This window comes from Gorilla gorilla, chromosome 2, assembly GCF_029281585.2.
Source record: "Gorilla gorilla gorilla isolate KB3781 chromosome 2, NHGRI_mGorGor1-v2.1_pri, whole genome shotgun sequence".
Classification (NCBI taxonomy): Eukaryota; Metazoa; Chordata; class Mammalia; order Primates; family Hominidae; genus Gorilla; species Gorilla gorilla.
The window spans coordinates 128,659,446-128,682,469 of NC_086017.1; the positions used below are offsets into that span (position 1 = coordinate 128,659,446).

The 23,024-nt window shown below is 36.8% G+C and overlaps 1 long non-coding RNA gene across 1 annotated transcript; it reads left to right on the plus strand.

The window, feature by feature from the left end:
- The first annotated feature begins 1,402 nt into the window (after positions 1–1,402).
- LOC109026051 (uncharacterized) lies at positions 1,403–8,255 on the plus strand. The gene is made up of 3 exons (XR_002005070.4): positions 1,403–1,898; positions 4,495–5,462; positions 8,041–8,255. It is a non-coding gene; the product is annotated as an uncharacterized lncRNA (long non-coding RNA).
- The last annotated feature ends 14,769 nt before the right edge of the window (positions 8,256–23,024 follow it).

Below are 23,024 nucleotides of genomic sequence, written 5' to 3' on the forward strand. Positions count from 1 at the left end.
CCTTCTCTGCTGTCTTCTCCTCAATTCTTCACATGTATTTTTTCCCAGTAAATCTCTACAACGATTTATTCCATCTAGGTCTCTGCTTCTTGAACAACCCAAACTGAAACACATAGTAAGGGATTGATATAATCTCATTTCCTTTTCATAACAAGCCCCTGAAATTCATATTATGATCTCCACTTTACAAACATGGAAAGGAACAGAGAAAAATTAAAAAATAAAACAGTTCTTACTTCACAAAGTTGTTGCAAAAATCTAATGAGATAGTATACGTGGAAGGGCTTTACAACTATTTTTTTTTCAGGGGTAGAGAAAAACACAGAGTACCCATAGCATAGTTTTTTTCCCTTAGTTTTCTATCAGTTTTAGGCACTTATGGTAGAAAACTTTGCTTAGCTTCCAAAGGTGCCATGAGAAAGCAATACTATACTATACTCCCACTCTTTGTCTCACATCTTTGTCTATCATTTGGGGACAAAGTAGAGTGATATTTGCACATGTAAGTCAGGGGAATATGACATGCTTGACATGACATTCTGATCTGCAAAACCAGAGTTCTATTCACCTAACCTCTCTAATCAATTTAATAATCAGCAATTTACTAGCCACTAAGGGAGACAAAGCTGCAGGAAATAAGAGATTTTTGCTTTTATTAATGTCCTTCCTAAGCATGCAAGCATATTAACAAAAGTCCTGGTATTCAAGTATGTAGTTTTCAGTGTGGAAGGTCAACATACTCCTTGATTTTCCCCCTGATAATTAAGCCTGACCTGAAAAAAGGCTAATTTTCTGTTCTTTGGTGAAACAGAGGCTATCAGTTTTTTCACACACCAGTTTTCATACACCAGAATAATTTCTTCTTTTTTGCAACTTTGGAACATCACTTTGATGCACCATTTTGCACTCTGGATACAACCTATGCTTCCTTGATCTCCATCTTGTTCTCGAGTACAGTTACAAATTTATTGAAACAACAGTTTGGACAATAAAACTAACCCCACTTCTAGAGACCAGCAAGCAGTGTCCACAGAGTATACAGGAAGTTGTGAGCCAGGCATCATTCTCAACCCCCTAGATGTTAAGAAAAAAATCATTCAGACAGTCTCTAGTATTGCTTTCACTGAGAGGTTGGAAGGAAGGGCCAGAAAAAACTATGAGAAAAGAGGACAACCATGGTGGGCCTGAGCAGAGAGTAGCACTGAGAACTACAGGGTAGAAGAAAGTGCCAGTAAACAGTGCCTGAAGGGAACCAGCAGTTGAATGCATTGTCTGCAGATTCTTGTTGAATGTGAATAGTCAGAGAAAGCAACAAGGATGGAACTGTTGCATTTGTGGAGTTCCCAGTGGTGTTTCCAAGGAGATACACTGATTAGACCAATTGATGAGTTTAGAATCTTGGAGGAGTCAAAAAGCCCATCTCCTTAAGCTGACTGAATATTGGCCTCTAACAGATTCAGCAATGTCAGAGAATTCCAGGGAGCTTAGCAAGCTATCAGGGGAAAGTACCTCCTCCTCCCTGCTAATTCTGACAGCTCCTGCCTCTGACTGAGATGCATTCTTCTGAATAAAAGTGCCAGCTTGCCTCTCCCACAGGGGCTGTAGGCAGCAGGAAACTGAGACCCCTGTGTGGGTCTCACTGGCTTCTCCATTTGTTTTCATTTTGCCAACAGACACTTCTATTTAAACTTCTTGGAAGGATATCTCAATAACATTCCTTTGCTGAGGACCATAAGATAGAAGATGAGAATCCATCTGCCCTCTTCTCTGCACCCAGGCTTCAATCCTGTTTGATCATGCAGGGGCTACAAGGCCTTCGACACAAAGAACTTGTCTTAGATTCTAATCAGTTTAACAAATAGGACAGACAGCTGCTGAGCACTGTCTGAGTGACACTGGTAAGTATGTATTTAAGCGATTAGCTTACATCCATTTATCAAAGTAAGGCTTGATAACAGACCAAAAATTATATACACACTCCAAAAACTAAATCTCTGGCCCATCTTCATTTTGATTCAAACCAGTCTTCTGCAAATCCAAATACGGCATACCCCCTGTGAAACAGATCTTGTTTAATATTTACCAAATTTGTTTTAAATGAGGCTTTGCCATATTTCCTTGGCCCAATTCTTACAAGTTATTTTGTGATTATATGATCAGTTAGGTAAATATATTATTAGAAAGGAATGCCTTTTCTCTGCTCCCCATTTCCATATGGGAATATTTTCCCTAAGCACGCTCCTGGTTTCTATCCATCCCTTTACATATTTCCTCTGGGGAGTTGGTATAGCATACCTGATGGTTAAATTTGGGAAGAATAATGCTGTTGGCTCAGATTCACTCTTCCTTCTTATGGGAAGGGGCCTTCCCACTGAGACCACAGCCTCCTCAGCTTCTCCTTGCTATGAGTCCTGCAGGAACCTACCTTTGCAGGCTCTGGGGCAGGCTTCCCAGGGACAGGGCTGCCTTTCCCAGGAATGGTAAGACTTCTAAGTCAAGGGTTCAGTATTAGCAAAGCCACATCCTAACAGACCTCAAAATGCAACAAATAAATTAGTCATTATCAGTACTAAGATGACATTTTGGCCTCCATTTTTCCTTCACTTTATTCTCAACTTGTTCAGAACCAGGCTGAGAAAAAGAGATCCTATTGACTGGGAGATTCTTGAAGACATAGATAATTATAGTGTCAACAGTCTTACTATCATGTGACTAAAATGTCTTTTATATCCTTTAATAATAAATTCTCTTATGAGGAAAATTGTAACTCACAAACATGGAGATAGTGGGGTAGGTACAATAGGATAATGATCCCTGGGTCAATGTGTTTCAAAAACTGAAAATCAGGTGATACATAGGCATGTTTTTCAAAGAAGCAAATAGAAGAATAAGATACTTAAACCATACAACATTATTTTTTAGGAACTTTAGATGAACTTGTTGTTAGGCCCAGTAAATAAAGTCTCATCTTTCACATATAGTCACACACACACACACACACACACACACACACACACACTTACTCATTAGCCAGATAAGATTGCTGAAAAATAGATAATATATGTGAAAAAAAACTCTTTGTAAATTAAGGTGCTATAGAATATCAATGTATAAAGTATTATTACTACTGCTTCTATGGATACTCATATTCAGGAGAAACCAAGAAAAATTGGTGGAAGAAAGCTAAGAGAACGTAGCAAAATGTTGAATCAAGATTGCAAAGGACGTTTTTAGTATGTCTAAGATATTTATTCTTCGGTGACTAAACGTTTCACTTAAGTTTTCTGATAATAAAGGTATATAATATTATAATTTGGTATTTTGTATTTATGGTAACTTGTAGGGTTTTTAAATCACACTGCCATACATATGTTTGTTGTGCTATGCATATTTTGTTATGAGGAAACATGTTGATTTTTGGCGCATTTCACCACAGATGTGCCTATTAGCAGTGTTCCGATCTGTCTGTCAGTTTGTGAGAGTGCCATATGCAGAGAGTGCCAATGACCCTCCCACATATGATACTCCTATGTTTATGAGACATAGATAAAATAAGCCTGGACCTTAACTCTCTATGCGAAAAGAGCTGGACAGACACACAACACCCTGTTCAGAGGAGAGAGCCCTGCCCCGGCATGTGACACCCATAACCCATGTGGGTACTCAGATGCCATGACACTCACAAAAGGGGCACTTCTTTGTGTCATCCAGTTACTTCAGATAGACAAGACACAAACTGCAGTTGAAAATTATCTCAACCAAAGAGTTCCATAGCCTACACGAGGCTGAGTTCCATAGCCTACACGAGGCTGCAGGCAAGTACCTGCAGAAAGTATATACACCCTTAAAGCCAATTCTTCCAAGCTCTGGAAGCAGTCAGACTCCTGAGTGCTTATGGAATGGAAGCCACCTAAGTCTCTAATCAATAAAAAGTAGTTCTAGGGGTTTATTACTCCCCATAGAATACTCACTTCTTTAAATATGTCTACATTTCTCTATAATTTATACTGCCCTACTTTCAAAAAGGATTTTAGAGACCGATATGTCTATAGAACTGACTTATGCCCATTTCCTGGTTCATTTTGTCCCCTATAAAATTTTCTCTAATTAAAAGCTTTTACTGAAATTGATAATATTGATCATTTGCTTTTGCATAAACAGACATTTCATATAATACTAATTTTATGTATTTTTGTCAGACTCTCGACTGTAATTCCATAATTGTTTATCTGGTTACATTTCTTGATGCATATGAAGGAGAATGATAATCCATTAATTAAGCACTGTATATAAAATAATTGTGTCTGGTAACCTCTCTACTTTAGAAATGTAAACACATGTGTATGCATTTGTATGTGTGTGTGTGTGTGTACACATATACAGTTTTGTATTCTGAAAAGCTTAAATGTTCTAAAAAATCAAGATTTATAGAAACGGAAAATTCTGTCCCCCAAGTGAATTTAATGGCTGAATTTTTATTTATTTTTACTTTAGATTTACATACAAATGAACCACCAATGTCCCCTTCTATCAACTCAGAATAAAATCTGGTTTTAGCATATGCAGTCCTACGAGACATGGTTAAAGGATATGAATGATAGTAGAGATGAAAGAAATCAAGGACCATTCCTCCACAAGTCTCCAAAGAGGAAAACAACAATCGAAGAAAAAAGAGTGAGAGAACAGATGGCATGGCAGAGTTTTGCTTTCTATGTGACATTGTGTACTTATTATTCGCATGAGGACTAATTTATAAACCTGGATAGTGTTTATAAACTATACCGTCCTAATGGAAATGAAAGCATTAATACAACTAGAAGATTCTTTACTTTCCAAGCTTTAATTAAAATCACAGGCATTAAGAAGCAAAAGTGCCCTCATGGAATACAAGTCTAATGAAGGATTTCCCTGCCTAGCACAGAGCTCTGTGTGCAGTCCCAGCTTGCTGGCACCAGCCACTGGAAAAGCCGACCCCTGTGTAACCAAAAGAGCTATCTCTGAAAATTAGAAAAGCAAATCATGCCACACATTTTTTTTTCAAATAAATATAGTTGCCAAGTCAGATCCAGGAAAAACAATAGCAAGTCATAAGTAAAACACACACACAGACACAGACACACACACACACAGCCTTAGAACATGCTATGTTAATTAGCTACCTGGAAGACTAGAGGCAAATGTGTTTGTTCTATGCGCTGAACACTTAAAACGGAGAGGGAAAGGTGTCAGCTTGGGAAAGAGGAATGTGGAAACATAGCAAAGACAATCTAAGAGGAGAGAGAGAAAGGAAACAAGAGGAAAGGATTCGACAGAGGAATTTCACAGCAGCATAGAAGAATCGATCAGGAGTTTTGCTACCAAACAATGGAGAAAAAATACACAGAAGCCTAGGAAGCGACCTTGATTAAAACGCCCACCATGTGAATGCTACTCAGCCGACACACTCATTTTGCCTCTTAAAGGTATCACCTCATTTATGTGTAGGCAAATCAAGGTTGTAGTGGAATTAAACTGTCTTCCCTGTGAATCAGACAGCAAAAAGGAACAGGGAGCTACATATATATATTATATATATGTAGTTACCACCTGCTTTGTTTAGTGATGATGATAATGGTGATAATGATGATGCTTGTTAACGATAATGATATAAATGATGACAGTATATGCAATATATTAAGTACCAATGTTAGGTTAGGTAATATGCTAGGTGTTTTACAAGGATCATTTCTAATTCATAGAACAACTCTGGGAGATAGGTGTTATTTACCACTTAATAGTATATACATATACATTACCCCAAATTATACAACTATTGAGTGACAGCCTGTATTTGAAGGAGCGCTTTAAAAGAACAGGACTTTTATTTTATTATTTATGTATTTATTTATTTTGAGACAGGGTCTCACTCTGTTGCCCAGGCTGAAGTGCAGTGGCACGACCTCAACTCACTGCAACCTCTGCCTCCCGGGCTCAGCGATTCTCCCACCTCAGCCTCCAGAGTAGCTAGGACTACAAGTGTGCACCACAACGCCCAGCTAATTTTTGTATCATTTGATAGAGATGGGATTTTACCATGTTGGCCAGGCTGGTCTCGAACTCTGACCTCAAGTGATCCACCCGCCTTTGCCTCCCAAAGTGCTGGGATCGCAGGCATGAGCTACCACACCCCACCAAGAACAGGATTTTTAAAAACAGCATTCTGGTTGACCCCAAAGACTAAGATACACACACGTATAATATATCTATTCTTATCCATATTCATAAAAGTATGTATGAAGGGAATGGATGTGAGAAGGAGCTAACATTCACTGAATGTTGTCTTTCTTTCCAGGCACCTGCTGGGTTCATATTTTATTTTATCTCAATTCTCAGAATGTCTTATATGAATTTATCCTTCTTTTTTGTCATATATTGGAAACTGATGCCCTCATTTTTAAGTTTTGCCTAAATTCACTAGTAAATGGCAGAAGCTGTATTTGAATCTAAGTTGGTCTGACTCTGAATAGTACTGACCAAAAATAAGTGTAATTCAGACCACACGAGTCACATATATGATTTTAAAGTTTCCAGTGGTCCCGGTATACAGACATGCACAGCTCAACTGCAGTCAACTGTCACCTTCTCTTGGTTCCTGGGTTAATCCAGAATCAAGGATTTTATTTTCCTGTGCCTCTTGGTATGATACCTCTTGACAACCCCATGATGGCTCCAAGTAAATAGGCAAAGTTGAGTAAGGAATGAGTTCTTGGCGCCCATCAATACTGCACTTTCTAAAGATGCACACGACAGCTCCCAATTCTAGCACAGTTTCAGGCAGGGTAACTAAACCCATAGGGACAGATGTCCTCTTTACTGGCCTCAATCTGTGAAAGGCATTTTTCTGCTAGCTTATTTTGCCCCTCCAATCGGAGAAATAAAATTCCTATGAGAAACCAAGTATACACCTATATATGCCAATTACACTGATTTTAAAATATATCATTTCAGAGTAGAAGGGTGAAAAAAATTACAGTGTGTAGATTAGGAGTTAGTGCCACAGAGATGTGTAACAATGGCTGGTATGATGATGCAGCTTAAAAACACAAGCATTTCTCACTTCAACACTGTTACTGTATTCCTAGAAGTATTCATTCTAAACACCATATGGACATCCTTTTAGAAAATAAACATTGGCCCTTGATTTGCTTGCAAATTTAAGGGGTTTTATATTGGGCTTCCTTAAAGCAGGTGCATTCTCTAAGAAATATGTGGGCAGAGGTTAGAATTACCCCCTATTTCTTATGATGGTAGGCAAGAAGAGTGTACATTAATTTAATTACTTGTCCGTTAATCTAGCATGGTTGTTGAAAGGATTAACATAGCTAGACATCTTTAAAGATAACCACAGAAAGCCATTGATTCAGATGAGTGGCCAGAATAGAAGTTTTACTCAAATACAGCCACAGTGTGTTCCATGCAAGCCACTATGCATACAAATAAATGTTACTTCCCTTCAAGGGTTTTCCATTTAAAAATGGATACACTGATTATAAAACTGTGAAAATGCACAAAGCAATAGTAAATAATAATTATACACACTTTTCATTCTCATGTTCTTTGCTTATATGTTCTCAAATTTTCTAGTCAATCTTACTCTAAATGTATTGACAGACCATAACTTTAGTGAACCATTCTTCTTTAATCCCCACCCAGCATATGCTTTGTGAGTCTAATTGGCTATAAATAACAGAACTGAATTTTTAACAAAGTACGTATCTGCCTAACCAAATCATACTCCTTTATAATATGCTTGTGTTATATCATTATACAAGTAATTAGACAATTTTACATTTCTCTTTTGGTATTGACTTAAATAATTTAGTAGACATTCTTTGGAAATTTTAGTGATTTTTAAAAATCATATTTTTAAAGTAAAGTATCATGTCTTTATTTAACCCCTATGATATATTAGTTATTATACTAAGTGCTAAATAGGTATTAATCATAATTTAACATTTTAGTATTTATAAAAACCTGGACATCACTATTCCCATTTTGCAGCTGAGAAAACTGGGAATCCGAGATATTAACCAAGGGACACAAGAATAAACAACTGGTAAATGGTTGACCAGGCTATAAACCCCAGAACTCTCCAACTTTCATATCCAGAATGTTCTTACAATGAGAAAAATGTGATTTTGAATCAAGTCTTGAATAAACTGAGGGTGATCAAGTTGGGTAACACTATTTGGATAGAAAAATAAAGGATGCTTTTAAAATAATAAGTTTTCTTTGTGATTCTTAAAATAATTCTATTCCCCCAAAAAAGAATTTTCATAATATGAGCAATAATAATATTATTAGAATAACATAAGAATCTATACTAATCAGTTCTATGTATATATTCTAGTTTACTCATTTAAGCTGTATTCTTACTATTTTATCGTCTTATCTTCTAATTACTTGAGCTGAGAGGAGGTTGCGGGTTAAATCTGAAGTTCCTGAAGAAGCACCCAAAAGACATGAGTTGTTGAATGTCTTCCAAAGGGATAGCTGAGCATTACTATGGGCACATCGTGCTTGAGGACCCCAAGGGAATAGTAGACAATCAAGGCATCATTGTATAGCAGAAAAGTCAGTAGGTAAATCAGGAAAAGAAGAGACCATTTGCAGTCTCTTTAGTTCATGTCCAGGATTCACTTTCTATATGTACAAGATAGATTAGTGATGCCCAATTCACACCGATCCTGCAAGGATCAAAAGAAAATAAATGGAAATCCTATTAGTCATTGTCTGACTAATAGAAACACAGAGTGTTAGTACCTCTCCTTCCTCCTCACTGAAGCTCATCCATGTCTTGTTCAGTAGGAAAAATTCTCTGTGAGGACAAACGCAAAAGACACAAACAGCTAATCAACACTCAAGAGTCAGCCTGTCCAGATTGAGAATTCGTATCAATCTGTGAGATTAAGGTGTCTGTTGTCTATAATTTAGAGAAAAATGGAAACTGAACCAAGGATCAGGGTGAAGAAAACTAATAGTGTCTTTACAGATCGGTATGAAGTGCTGTGACTTTCCTTCGTAGCAAACATAGCCAGGATAGAACAGAAGCATACATGTTCTCTCTCATACACATTTCAAAAGATAAACCATGCGATTTGGTAACCACTCACATGTTCATGCTCAAATGAATGACAAGCCAGTACATTCCTTGGAGAGTGTACAATGTCAACAGAACACTTTGCTACAAAAGTTTCTGTTATATACAAAGATGTCACTCTCTTTACAACTGTGCCTCTCCAGATATCGTTTTCCCAGAGGAAGATAAAGCCTAAGCAGCAAAGGTGGGAGAAAGGGACTGAACAGGAGACACATTAGAAGTGAGACCCAGAACAGATGACAGATACAAATGGCTTTGGGGAAAACACTTTCTTCATCTTTCCATTTCACACTTGGATGGCTTCAACAGCTTTATGGACCCTCCCAACCCCTACCCCACCTCCTGTAAATGTTTTATGTAATGTCGGCCTCTCATTGTGCTTGCACGATAAACATGACAAGCATGCTGCCAACATTCACCGCAAGGTGGGACTGGCAAGGCCACAGCCTGAGCAAATGGATGGGAATCATATTAACACACTCTCCTAAGGTAACTCAGAATAGAAACATCAGACAATAAGACACTGAATCTCAGACATTTTGTGCAGGGGCTGAATCTTCTATTGCTACTGAAAGGACTGTGGACAGAGGAATGCCTGTCACAGTTACAGATTTTCTGGTGTGTGGGATGGTGGTAGGAGTGACAGAGCCACCTATCAGCAACACCGGAGATGATTGATGAGCCACAAAAAACAGGCAGCGAAACCCAGCTTCTCTCCAGAATCCATTTGTTTTTTCCGATCTCTCTCTGTCTCTGTCTCTGCCTCTCTCACACTGCAGCTAATCAGTGGTGATAGATGAGGGTAGATAGTCACTCCTTCTTTCAGGCACCCAATTGCATTTTCTCTTGCTTGTCACCAGGTCTATCATCCATTTCTCAATGAGTCCTTTATACAAATAATAAAAGAGCCATTCTCTCCCTAGAACTGTTAATGTAAGAGTCCCGAAGTGTTGAGAAAAAGGCAGGAGAAAAAGAAAAGATCAAAGGATTTTATTGTTTTACTCATAAAGGGACAGAGAAAAAGCATTTCCAGGAGAAATGCACTGAGTAATCAGTGTTGAGTGTTGAAGAGGAAGTTCAAATAAAAATGCAACAAAATTGGAGAGCTGGGAGTAACATGATTTGGCAAGAGTCTAGCCCTCATCCCTGTGTCCCCATTTGAATTGGATGTAGTTTTTCCAATTGGCTCATTAAGGCAGCCCAGCCACCAGTGGGGCTGGTGTTTAAGGGACCTTGTCATTTGCACGGCTCTATCGATGACCCACTCAAATAAAAATGGACAAATTTTGGCCATATCTCACTTTTATATCTTCAAGAAGTATGAGCCAGTGAGTAAAGTTGTAAAATCAAGACTATAAGCTATGTGTGTGTTAATATGATGGAGCCAGAACATTCAGTACTTCACATTGGCTGGGATTCATCTTTAGAACCAAGCCACATGGTGGATGCTCAAAATATTGGAGCCAGCATCTGCATGTGAGGCCAAACAGCTTCACGAGGAACAGCCAAACTGAATATTTTGGTCCTAATAGATTTGGCTATGTACATGGGGAACATTTTTAATCAGGAGATCTAAGATCTGAAGATAGTGATGTTGCCAAACATGATAATGGCGATGACAACAAAAATAACCAGGATGACAATGATAGCCACAATGAATATAGACTTGGGAAATGTGATCCATAAGGGTAACCTCTTCCTCAATGAACTCCTCTAAATTGATTTAAAAAATTTAGTGCCCACCTTTCTCAAAAAGAACTCTATTTTATACCTCAGAGCCTTAGGAAAGGGAACTCCTATTAACTAAATTAAAATCTGTGTCACCTTTGCAAAACTATCTTGTCAATAGACACATCAGGACCAGGCACTGCTCTTTGAAGAAAGCTGTTATACATTCAAAGAAGGTATTCTTACATTCACATGTAAGTTTCTTGGTCAGAAATGCATTGTTGAATTAAACAGGGAAAAAAGATTTGGCTATCCTAATTGGCACTACCTGATGAAGATAACCTCACAAAAGGAGGGGAATATATTGGTGTTACTTACACATATGGAGGAATTGATATTTTTATCAGATTATCAAAAACAAACTTCTAAATGTTTACATTTTAAAAATATGTAAATTTAAAAAGCTTCCTACATATGTTACTGCCTTAAACCAAAGTGTACATTTCCATTTTCTAGAATTTATATATATCGACATATATTTTATATTTCTGTAATCATAGTATATATCTATTATTATAAATACGAAACCTAAAGGGTAAATAGACAAGGATGCTAGGAATAGACGAGAAGTGTCTTCTCACGCCCAGCACTATTTCCAAACCATAGTTGTGTGACTATCTATCACGTATACAATGCTCAAACTATTTCACCTGACAGCTATACATCTATCAATTGTTAGCATTAATATTGCATTAAAAACAACACTTTAAAAATACACTTATTTTATTAGGACAATAATAGTGAAAAAATCAGTTCCACACCATAAATTAGAAAAATTAATAAAGCCCTTTGGGGATTAAAAACACCAGCACCTGACTTTTTTTCGGCCTAAAGTCAACATCATCATTATCCAGTTACAAAATAGGTGCTTCAAATACTACCCCGACAATAGGTACCAACGTGCAGTTAAAGTAACTAGAAGATGTTCCCTTTGGTACAGTTATTTAAATTGCCTCAGCAGCCACATTTTTAGCCTAAATTATTTTGTGGCAATCAATCTTTATAAAAGAAAAAAAATGAACCAACTAGGGAGAAAACAATTTGATTACCACCTTATATTCTAATCATGTTCATGAGTGACTTGGAACTCTCATATGAATTGACTCTCTAGATTAAGAAGCCTATTTGGTATTATTCAAACTGTAAATATATAAACAAATAATTTAACATTCAGACCCTTGATTATCAAATGATTTTCCAATCCCTAATTCAATGTATTATTATTCAACCCTAAACTTGCTTTAATTATATAAAATACATTCTGAGAATTATTTACGTGAATGAGGGGTTCAGGATTTGCTGCCACACAGTGATGTTCTTTCCTTGTTCTATCTGAGTGGCCCCCTCTTTTGAGAAGAGCATATAACCTACCCAAGGAGCATGAGTCTATGAAGGCATCATCCTTTAGTTGTTGTACCCTGAAGGCACAACTGTTTGGATAAGTATCGACATTTCACCCTTCATCAATGCTAAAATTTAGCACTGAGTTCCTACAATAAAGGCTTATGTCTTCGGCCTTTTTCTTATTAATCCTATTACGTTTGTCTTTATGAGCTCTCCTAGTTCCTTTCACTCCCTCCGGGGCTTAGCTGCAAATGAGATTTCACATCTCAGTGTAAAATAACCCGAACATTTTTCTATAAAATTAAATAAAAGTCTTCCATCCTGGCACTGCATGCCTAGAATCCAATTTCGGGAACCAATGTCTTTCCCAACGCCTCATTGTCTTCTTGCCATCTCACTTTTCTTAGCACTGAGAAGCATTTTTTCTTTTTTTTTGCTTTTGCATTCAAATGATTTATTGGTGTGGGAAGTAAGAGAGAACAGTATCTGGTGGTCAGAATGAATAGCGGACAGCAGAATCCTACGCCCACTTTTCTGAAGACATTGTACCACTAGGATTGAAAACTCATCTCTCCTGTGGCTCAGGCTGTCTCTGTTTTTCTCTGCTAGTCTGTTCCCCGTGCTTCCAGTGTGAACTAGCCACAATCACACACACACACACACACACACACACACACACACACTCCTTCAAAGCTTCCCCTTGAAAAGGAATTAGAATTTCTCAAAAATAAGGCAGCTCAGAGGAAAAACAACTCCTAGGCACACTCTAAAAGGCTTAGTCCTTTTAAGGAGTTTCAAGTATCAGAAGCTTCCCATTCTAATGGTCCTAGGTCCAAACACACAAGCCAAACAAATGCCAGGCATCTCAGGAATCCCTCAGAGCATTCCATCCAGTACCTCCAGGTGTGATGACAGGTGAGTAGAATTTTTCACTTAAAGAAATTCCAGGTAGTATTGAGATTTTATACATAGTAACATATTTTTTAAAATAACAAAAAGAAATGATTCATTCAAACATTTTGCATCCTCCTCAAGATCTTTTTTAAATTTAGATCACAGGTGCAATGTTAATAAAATTCAACTTTCTGAAGTTTTCTCTTTATATAAATTGGCAATGGATGGCAATGAATTATGCACATAGAAAATACCAAGTAAATTATAGTTTAGTGAAAAGTATGTTAAATTGTCATCCTAGATATTTTCTGAGCCAAGAAGAGACTCCATATTTTTAGATTTCAGAAATTACTTTGGAGATCTTTCACCCACTCTTAGCCCAATATTTTTTTAATCACTTAAACAAAGAGGAGAATCTATACAGAGATACAGACACAAATGCCTTCAGAAGGCGACATCAAGGTGTGAAACAGCTAGGTAAATGTAGCAGGAAGTGTTCAGGACAGAGGTAAACTGGTCACATCATTATATCTATCCTAAAGACATTTGCATATGTCAACAGAATTAAATAAAATGCACATCAGACATTTTGTGGTGCTTCTCACCTGTCAGGGAACCCTGGAAAAAATGAAGCCTAACGCTGCTTCTAACTCTCTATGGTTCTACTATTAATTTAAGCAAATCTTTTAAAATTGAGCAATAACAGCAGAATAGCCACTAAATGATATAAATATTTTACATCACTAAAAAGTTTCCATGGGATTAAAATAACCCTACTAACATTAGCTAGGCTTACTCAATTATTTTTCCTTGGGAATTTAATCCAAAATTATATAGGTTTCTGGCTGAATAAAAAATAATTCTTCCTGAAAGGAATTCTTCTATAGAAAACAAAATCTCATTGGGAAAACTACTATCATATATGAGGGGGAGTATTCTAGCCATGAAAATATCACATGAAGAACACTGAATGTGAATTTATACATGTTATAAAGAAGGAATGACTGACTGCATATATCAAAGGCTTAGAAATACTACTTGAAAATGTGAATATATATGCTGTGGATATTATTTTCTATATCATCATTACAAGCAAAGTGAAGTACATTGAGAATATATCATAAAGAAGATAATCCAGTTGCTTTCTGACATAAAATCTACCATATTAAATAGCAAATGTATTTTGCTGACATAACTTCCGGAGAGTCATTTCACTTTTGCTTATGGTAATTCATAAAGAATGTATCAGGTCTAAAACTGAGGCAAGCCCAATCAGTAGTGATCAGGTACAAAACATTGTGGCCAAGGTATTTCTAGGCTTTATTGACAAGAGGGCATAACTATATGAACTTTTCGAGTTTTAGAGATAAATTTTGAAAAGATTCAGGTAAAAAAATATTGTTTTCCTATTTTTATATTTATCCTGAAATGAACAAGAAACCTCTAAGACTCCTGATAGATTTGCAAATACTCAGTAATTATTGCTTGTACTAACCTATCATGATTCAACATCTTTTTCACAGAATATAAGAAGTTCTTAACCATGTTAATGGCCCATATATATCGGAGAGGTACTTTAAAAAGGGACACTTCATGCTGTTAAGCCTAGAACCCATGTGTCAAGTGGGCACAAACATGAGTTTATGTCTCAAAATTGACTCCTTACATACTGCTGCTGGGTGAATACCTACTTGCAACATGCCAACTTTCTGGAGGCAAAGAGAATTTTCGGGAGATCCTAATCAATTGGCACATAAAATCTAACTTTGTCTAAACTTTTCAAAAGTCTTCTGACATCTCACCTAATCCTATCCACCTGAGGCCACTTTCTTCTAAACAAATCAAGTTAATATTCTCATGTTCTGCAACATATACCATATTTATAGCCAAAAGCCTTTCATCATGTTCTTCTTACTTAGTATTCTCTTTCTTGACCCTTCATCCATCTAAATCCCAGTCATCTTCCTGTCCATGCTCAAATTCAAACTCTTTCATAAGGGTTTAGCTGACATTCTTAGCCCTTAGCCGACATTCTCAGCCTTTGCCCATCTCCTCCAAATTTCTAAAGAACATAGTATGAACATGTCCCAAACTATAAGTTTATACTATCTGGATATTTTAACCTTTTCAAGTATATTGTGAATTCTCTACAGACTTGGCTCACACTTGATAATTCTTAATATCTCACTGTATCTAGTAGGACTCTAATTGTATAATGAGTTTTCAACACGAATCGAAGGGAAAAAATGGTCAGCGAACATATACTGAACTGTACCTAGCAGGACTCTAATTGTATAATGAGTTTTCAATACGAATCGAAGGGAAAAAACAGTCAGCGAACATATACTGATGAATATCTTAGGAACTGATTTTGCAAGATAATTATATGGGAATACAACTGTTCATGATAATATATGTAATAATTCAGTTTTCAAGAGATATGAACAGTATAAAACTGGTCTGCTTAAAATGGGCTGGAGTTTGAAGTTAATATTCTAAGTGATTATTGGAACTACTGACCACTAGGACCCTTCCTAGCTAGAGATGGGCATCTCTTTAGAATGGACTGATGTAAGCAGTTGGAATAGGAAGTCATATTTGACTTACAAATATGAGGCAGCAACGACTGCCCTAAATTAAGTTTGTATTATCTTGAGATAAGCTCCTCTCTCTTTTGTTAGAATAAACACCTGAGAAATCAACCAAGTAGGTGTTAATGATAAACATACAAGACTGAAGCCCTTTCTTGACTGAGTAGAAACAGAAAAGATCTGATCTCCACATACTCCTCAAAGTAAACTGTTGCTCTTTTGTAGACACTAACATGCAGACAATAACATGTAGACATGAACATGACTCCTATTTGTTTTGTAATTATATCTAGTTCTGAAGCAGCTATCAAAGTTTGTTCTCTATGTTTAAAGATATAACTGTACGTTTACTGAATTTAGAAAAAGAGTGCAAGTGCCAAAATAAATACATTTTAGCATTTGCAAATAAAATACATTAAAAATAAATACATCTCAAACTTCCATCTTGCTTTAGGAAAAAAAGAACTGCACTTTTCTAGATTATATGACCTGTTAGGTCTCCATGTTAATGAAGTCTGAAACATTCTCCTCTCAATGGGATGGCTGTTTGCCCTCCTGCTGAATAAAGATTTCCTCAATTTAATTATCATATGAGGAGATATCCTGATACTGAAAAGGAAAGGATAAGGTAAGATTGGTTAAACCATCCCTTTGAGTGTTCTTTCAAACTTGCTACCGCTAACACACAACTATCTTGAACAGAAGCCAGACCCAGTTTAACTAATTTTATATTTAAGTATTAATAATGCATGATAAGCCATGTCTGATGTGACAAATTGCAATAACTATTAAACCATTTGCCCATTCAATATATCTGATTAATCATGACAGACATACCATGTGACAAAGATAAACCTTTTATTAAAAAAAATAAAGCTAAGTGAATTGAAAAATAGACTAAACCCAATATTTCTCACTGGTATTGATGAATCTGATTCTAGCTGCATGTACTGCCTTGGTAGGGAGAGCTGAGGAAAGCTCGTTACATCCTCCTTTTAACTTTCCCATGTGCCCAGCTAACTCCTGATTGAAAGGCAATGCTACTTACAATCAGATTTGTGTTGGAGACACATTCATCCACAAGTGCAGAGAGCCAGAAAGATTGAGCCTAAAAAATCCCAGAGGAAAGGCAAGTGTAGATTACCAATGGTTCCACACTTAATAACATCTCCTGTACCATGACACACTAGTAAAGTTCTGCAAGAGCAAATGGAGACCAAATCCTCAGGCATGCAAAAGAGTTGTCTAACATGGTGCCCAGAGCTGTTAGGAGCAAATTGTCCAAATGTTCATGGTGTACCAGAGATTAATAGCTCCAACAGACAATATCATGAGTTTTCACCTTCTCTCCCTACATTCTGTTGCAACTGTACTAAAATTTGTCATAGAAACACTTACACAGAGCAGCACATGAGCTCTCAAGCCCCCTCCCACCTTCCCAATGCGAGCATGCCCCTCATATCTATATGTATAAATGATACTTTGATGATTTAAAAAGATGTATGCTACTTTCTCATCTATCTAATGTTTCTAGTAGAGCTTAGCTATTAAGACAATGAAAGGAAAGTCAAACTTGACTGTGTAAGTGTTGGCTTCCTTAACCGTATATGAAATGGCTAGGAGAATATATGCAATTTCCATGAAAGTTTTGAAAACCCAAACAGAAATATAAAAAAGAATTCTTATTCTGGATTACTTTGGGAGAGTTACTGATCCTCTTTGAGACTATTTTTGCATAGATAAAATAAAGATATTAATAGTATCACATATATGTTTGTCAAGATTAAATTAGCAATGATTGTAAAGACTTAGAAATTGCTATAACAAAGTGAAGGTTCAGACATCGTACCTATTATTAATACTATTGTGGTGGATAGAAGCAAAGGTGACCCCAGTGATTTCTGCCTGTTGTTGTTCATACCTTTATGGAATTCTCTTCGCTTGAGTGTGGGCAGGAGTTTTGATTTGCTTCTACCCAATACCATATAGCAAATGTGATGGGATGTCACTCCTCCAATTATGGTACATTATGTGGCAAAGGTCATGACAGATGTCACCGCCAATATTATGTTATGCTTTAGAAGATTTCCTTTTAGGAGACTGGCACTAGATACTCTCTTCGTGGGCTTGAAGTAAGTGGTTGTCTTGTTCCATTTTCTGTGCTTATAACAGAATACCTTAAACTGGGTAATTTATACAAAATAGGAATTTACTTTACAGCTATGAAGACTGAGAAGACCAAGATCAAGGGGATGCACCTGGCAAGAACCTTCTTGCTGGGTTGGACTCTCTGTAGAGTCCTGAGGCAGCACAGGACATTTCATGGCAAGGGGGCTGAGCATGCTAGCTCAGGTCTCTATCTTATTCTTATAAAGCCACCAGTTCAATTCCCATAATAACCAATTAATCCATTAATCCATTCATGAGGGTAAAGTCCTCAAGTCACAATCATCTCTTTAAAGACTCCACCTCTCAATACTGCCATGTTGAAGATTATTTCAACATAAGTTTTAGAGGCGAAAAACATTCAAGCCATAGCAGTGGTCATCTTGGAAAAGCCTACATGACAGAAACTGCAGTTCCTCTAAGACCTGAGGGCAGCCTCTAGCCAAGAGTCAGAAAAAAGCTGAGACCTTCAGTCACACTCTGTAATAAAATAAATTTTGCCAAAAACCTGAATAAACTTCAGTGTGGATTCTTTCCCAGTTGACCCTCCAGAGGAAAGCACAGCCCATATGGTGCCACAATTGCAACCTTGTGAAACCCAGAACAAGAACCCAGCTAAGACATGTCCAGGCTTCTGACCTACAGAAACTGTGAGATAATAAATATGTGTTGTTTGAAGCTGCTACATCTGTGATGATTTATTACACAAAAATAGACAACTATTACAATTATGTATAGTAATATGGTAGGCAACATGATGAACATGCTTCTTCTATGAAGGAAGTACTTTTGAATTTTGGACTTTGTGATTGATAGAGAGAGCTAAGAAATCTTGAATTCTCATGGAACTTCAAGGTAGGAGAGATGGTAGAAGCCGTCTGGTCCAACTATTCCTGTCCATCGTTTTTCAGATGAAACAACCAAGTTTAAAAAAAAAAAAATTACCTGGATAAAGGGCATGTGACCAGCTCATTGTAAAGCTACAACTTAAACCCATTTTGACTTCGGGCCTAATGTTTCATATCACTACACTGAATGCAAAGCTGTTATTCTGAGTTAATAGCATTTAAATCAAACATAGAGTAAATACCAATGATGACTAGATCTTAAATGATCACCTAGCTTAATTATTATTAACCAAATTCATCAGAAAGCCACTTAGTGACATTCTGATATGATTTATTTTCAAGGTAACACTGAGTTGATGTGTTATTTGTCAACACCCAATTGTATAAGTACAAAATAAAAACCTAGTAAATACAGAGCAACCAAGGCTGTGTCTGAGAGTATAAAAGCATTGAGATAAAGGGTAAAAGGTTCAGTTAATCCATGAAAATGTCACCATCCACTAGGGATCTCTATCTGAAGGTTAAGTGTCACAGACTAAGTGTCAGATGGTGCAAGCAGCCAGAATGGCTAAATCAACTCGGGTGATGAATGTGGTAACAGATGCTACAATCACATTACTTGCATATCCAAGACAGAAGATGGGACCACATTAAAATCAAAATGTACTTCCAAATCTATCTATCTATCCATATCTATTAGTCGTCCCCACTTCTCTTAAAAACAACATATTTTCCTTCAATTTGTACAGTGTTTGATTAACCAGCTTTTCCCTATTACAACTAAAAAGGATCAAGAGATGTGATTGCCAAGCTACAAATGCAATTTTCACATAGAAGATATTTTTAAAATGCTTGAATATATATTCTGACAATGGGACAGAATATTTGAAACCAGAATTATACTGGCCAACAGTGCTATGTCTCTGCTTTTCATTTTCTCCTATCTATTCCTTCCACTATCTTGAATCCAGCTCTGATACTATACGGGTAATTTTGAAGAGTTATTTAAACGCCACAACTTTGAATCCCTTAGTGTATATCTTGCTTGATAGAAGATTGTCTTGAAATATAAATGGGATCGGCCGGGTGCGGTGGTTCACGCCTGTAATCACAGCACTTTGGGAGGCCAAGGCGGGCAGATTACGAGGTCAAGAGATTGAGACCATCCTGGCTAACACGGTGAAACTCCGTCTCTACTAAAAATACAAAAAATTAGCTGGGCGTGGTGGCGGGCGCCTGTAGTCCCAGCTACTCGGGAGGCTGAGGCAAGAGAATGGTGTGAGCCCGGGAGGCGGAGCTTGCAGTGAGCCGAGATCACGCCACTGCACTCCAGCCTGGGCAACAGAGCGAGACTCCGTCTCAAAAAAAAAAAAAAAAAAAAAAAAAAAAGGAAATATAGATGGGATCATATGTAGATAAAATATTTAGCACAAATACTTACTGCATAAAATCGTTACTTTTGCCTTTTCTTCTCATTTTCCTCATGGGAAGCAACTATTTCCTAAAGGTCTTTGGGACCTTTGATTGAAAAGAAGACAGTGATTCCAAACTTATCAGACATCTTCCCATCTTTTAGATTGCCAGAACATAGAGAAGCATTTGTTACTGGTGTGAAACTTTAAGTGCAGTCCAGCCATGTCTTAAGGTTTACACAGTGTCTATATGGAGAGTCCTGAGTCAAGTCCGTTCTGTCCAAGCATGGCAAAGGGCAAAGATCCATTCCATGCTTTAAGACAGCAAACCTTTCAGCAAATGAAGGGGAAAATTGAACTTAAATCAGAAAGGGAAAACAAATCCTCTTGTCCGGTAAATTTCTTTAATCAACAGAGTAGTTTTCCAAGACTTTCATTCAATGTCAAAAAGCTTACTAGGATTTTTGCCCAAGTACACAAGGTCACAGCAAGTCGTTATTTCAGAAAAATCCAGAACAGAATCTCTTAGAAAAAACATAGAAAATTACACTGGCAAAAGAAATTGCTGAGCTGGCACAAAAGGCGTTTGGAAATATTTAATGTACTCTCATTTATCTTTAGATCAGGTGTAGAATAGAAACAGAACCAATAGGAAAAAATGTTGTTAGTAGACCTGTCAACTATTAAGAACTGCATATGCTGTAATTCTCTAGCTTTTTCCCATAGTCCAAATATATGAATGTATGAAAAAAATAGGGTAAAAGCACATGTAATTTTCCCAGTGATGTATCACAGCTTGCTCTGCCAGGAAAGGTAAGTAAATGAGCAATCTGTCAGTAAGCCCAGCATGAAATGAGGGTGGAGCTGGGATCACAAAGTAGGTATGTCACATTTCAAATTCTTTAGGGAAAATGCTGGTGATATCCAAATTTAAATCTAAAAAATAAAAAGCTCCTATTCACACATATTTTTTCTTGTACTTTCCTTTATACTTTATACCTTTCCTAGTATTCTTCTTAGCTTTTCTACTGCACTTTGTGCAGAACCCAGACATTTAAATGAACATTAAACAAAATATAAATATCTGAATATATTACCTATACATTCTAATTCTTAGAATTCTAAACATGTAGGTATTTTGAATTATTTTTTCAGTTTGAATTTCTGATTCACTTCTTTTTTTTAATGTTTATTTTAAGTTCAGAAGTACATGTGCAGGTTTGTTATATAGGTAAACTTGGGTCATGGGGGTTTGGTGTACAGACCACTCTGACATCCAGGTATTAAGTATTAAGCCTAGTACCCATTAGTTACATTACCTGATCCTCTCCCTCTTCCCACCCTCCACCCTCCAAAAAGCCCCAGTGTCTGTTGTTCCCTTCTATAGGTCCATGTGTTCTCATCATTTATCTCCCACTTATAAGTGAGAATATATGGTATTTAGTTTTCTGTTTTTATGTTAGTTTGCTAAGGATAATGACCTTTGGATCCATCCATGTTACTGCAAAGTACATGACACACTCTTTATAATGGCTGCATAGTATTCCGTGGTGTATAAGTATGACATTTTCTTTATCCAGACTACCATTGATGGGCATTGAGGTTGATTCCATGTCTTTGCTATTGTGAATAGTGCTGCAATGAACATACGGGTGCATGTGTCTTTATGATATAATGATTTGTACTCTTTTGGATACATACCCAGTAATGGGATTGCTGGGTTGAAGGGTAGTTCTGATTTTAGGTCTTTGAGGAATCACCACACTGTTTTCCACAATGGCTGAACTAATTTACACTCCCAGCAACAGTATACAAGCATTCCTTTTTTTAAACCTTGCCAGCACCTGTTATTTTTTGACTTTTTATTAACAACAATTCTGACTGATGTGAGATATTTCTTTGTGGTTTTGATTTGCATTTGAAATATTCTAATATCTGAAGAGCAGATATTTCATGTTATTTGGAAAGAATGGTCATATACTGAACTAAATTTTTACACATCAGTATCATAACCTTCAATAAATGTTTCTACTTATACATTTATTTTTGAGTTTTTCTTTTATCTTTGAGCTACTGGTTGATTTCCTACTTAGAATTTAGTTTTTTTAACATAATTTTTCTGGATTAAAAACTGTCTTCTCTACCATTATATTTATAATCTTTATAACTACTTTGACACATTTTCTTTCTCTTCTTTCCCTATCTCCTTTTATATTCCATTTCTAGATCTTATTTTCTATGTTTGTCCACTGAATGTATTATTTAGTCTCTTTCTCTTCTGGAAAAATTCCCAGAAAGCATGTTTTTTCTTTCTATAACTGCTATTGTGAGACTGAGAAGGAGAAAGTGGCAAGAGGGCATACCTTGCTGCTCTCAGAATCGCTGAGATAGTTGCGGGACTTACTCCCATTTCTTTAGATGAAAGTGAGGGTGGGGTGAGTGTGGCCAGTGGAGCCAACGTTTTTGTTCATCCATAGAACTCTACATTTGGTGTTTTGTTTAAGCGTGGGTGTAAGGATTGCTATAGATGGCAGAGGAAATTACCTAGTCCATATAGGGGAGTGATGAGATTGCATAACCTATGTGGCATTTAAATAAATTGGAATTTGTTGATAGACTATACAAACAGACATAAATCTATATTTTCTAATCTATTAAGTAATTAAACACAATCCATGTGTAAATGACTATTTCATATGCAGTGTGACTTCTGCAAACTTAATTTTTCAGAGTGTATGACTTTCTCACATTAAACTCTCTCAAATAGATTTTCACGATCTCCAGACTCTGAAGCATAAATCAGAAATCTGTTCTTCTAGCCCAGTGCTTCACGAACACTCTGTGACTGTCAGATTTCTCTGCTAGCAGCTGTAGTTACCATAGCTTCTCAAGCCATTCATTT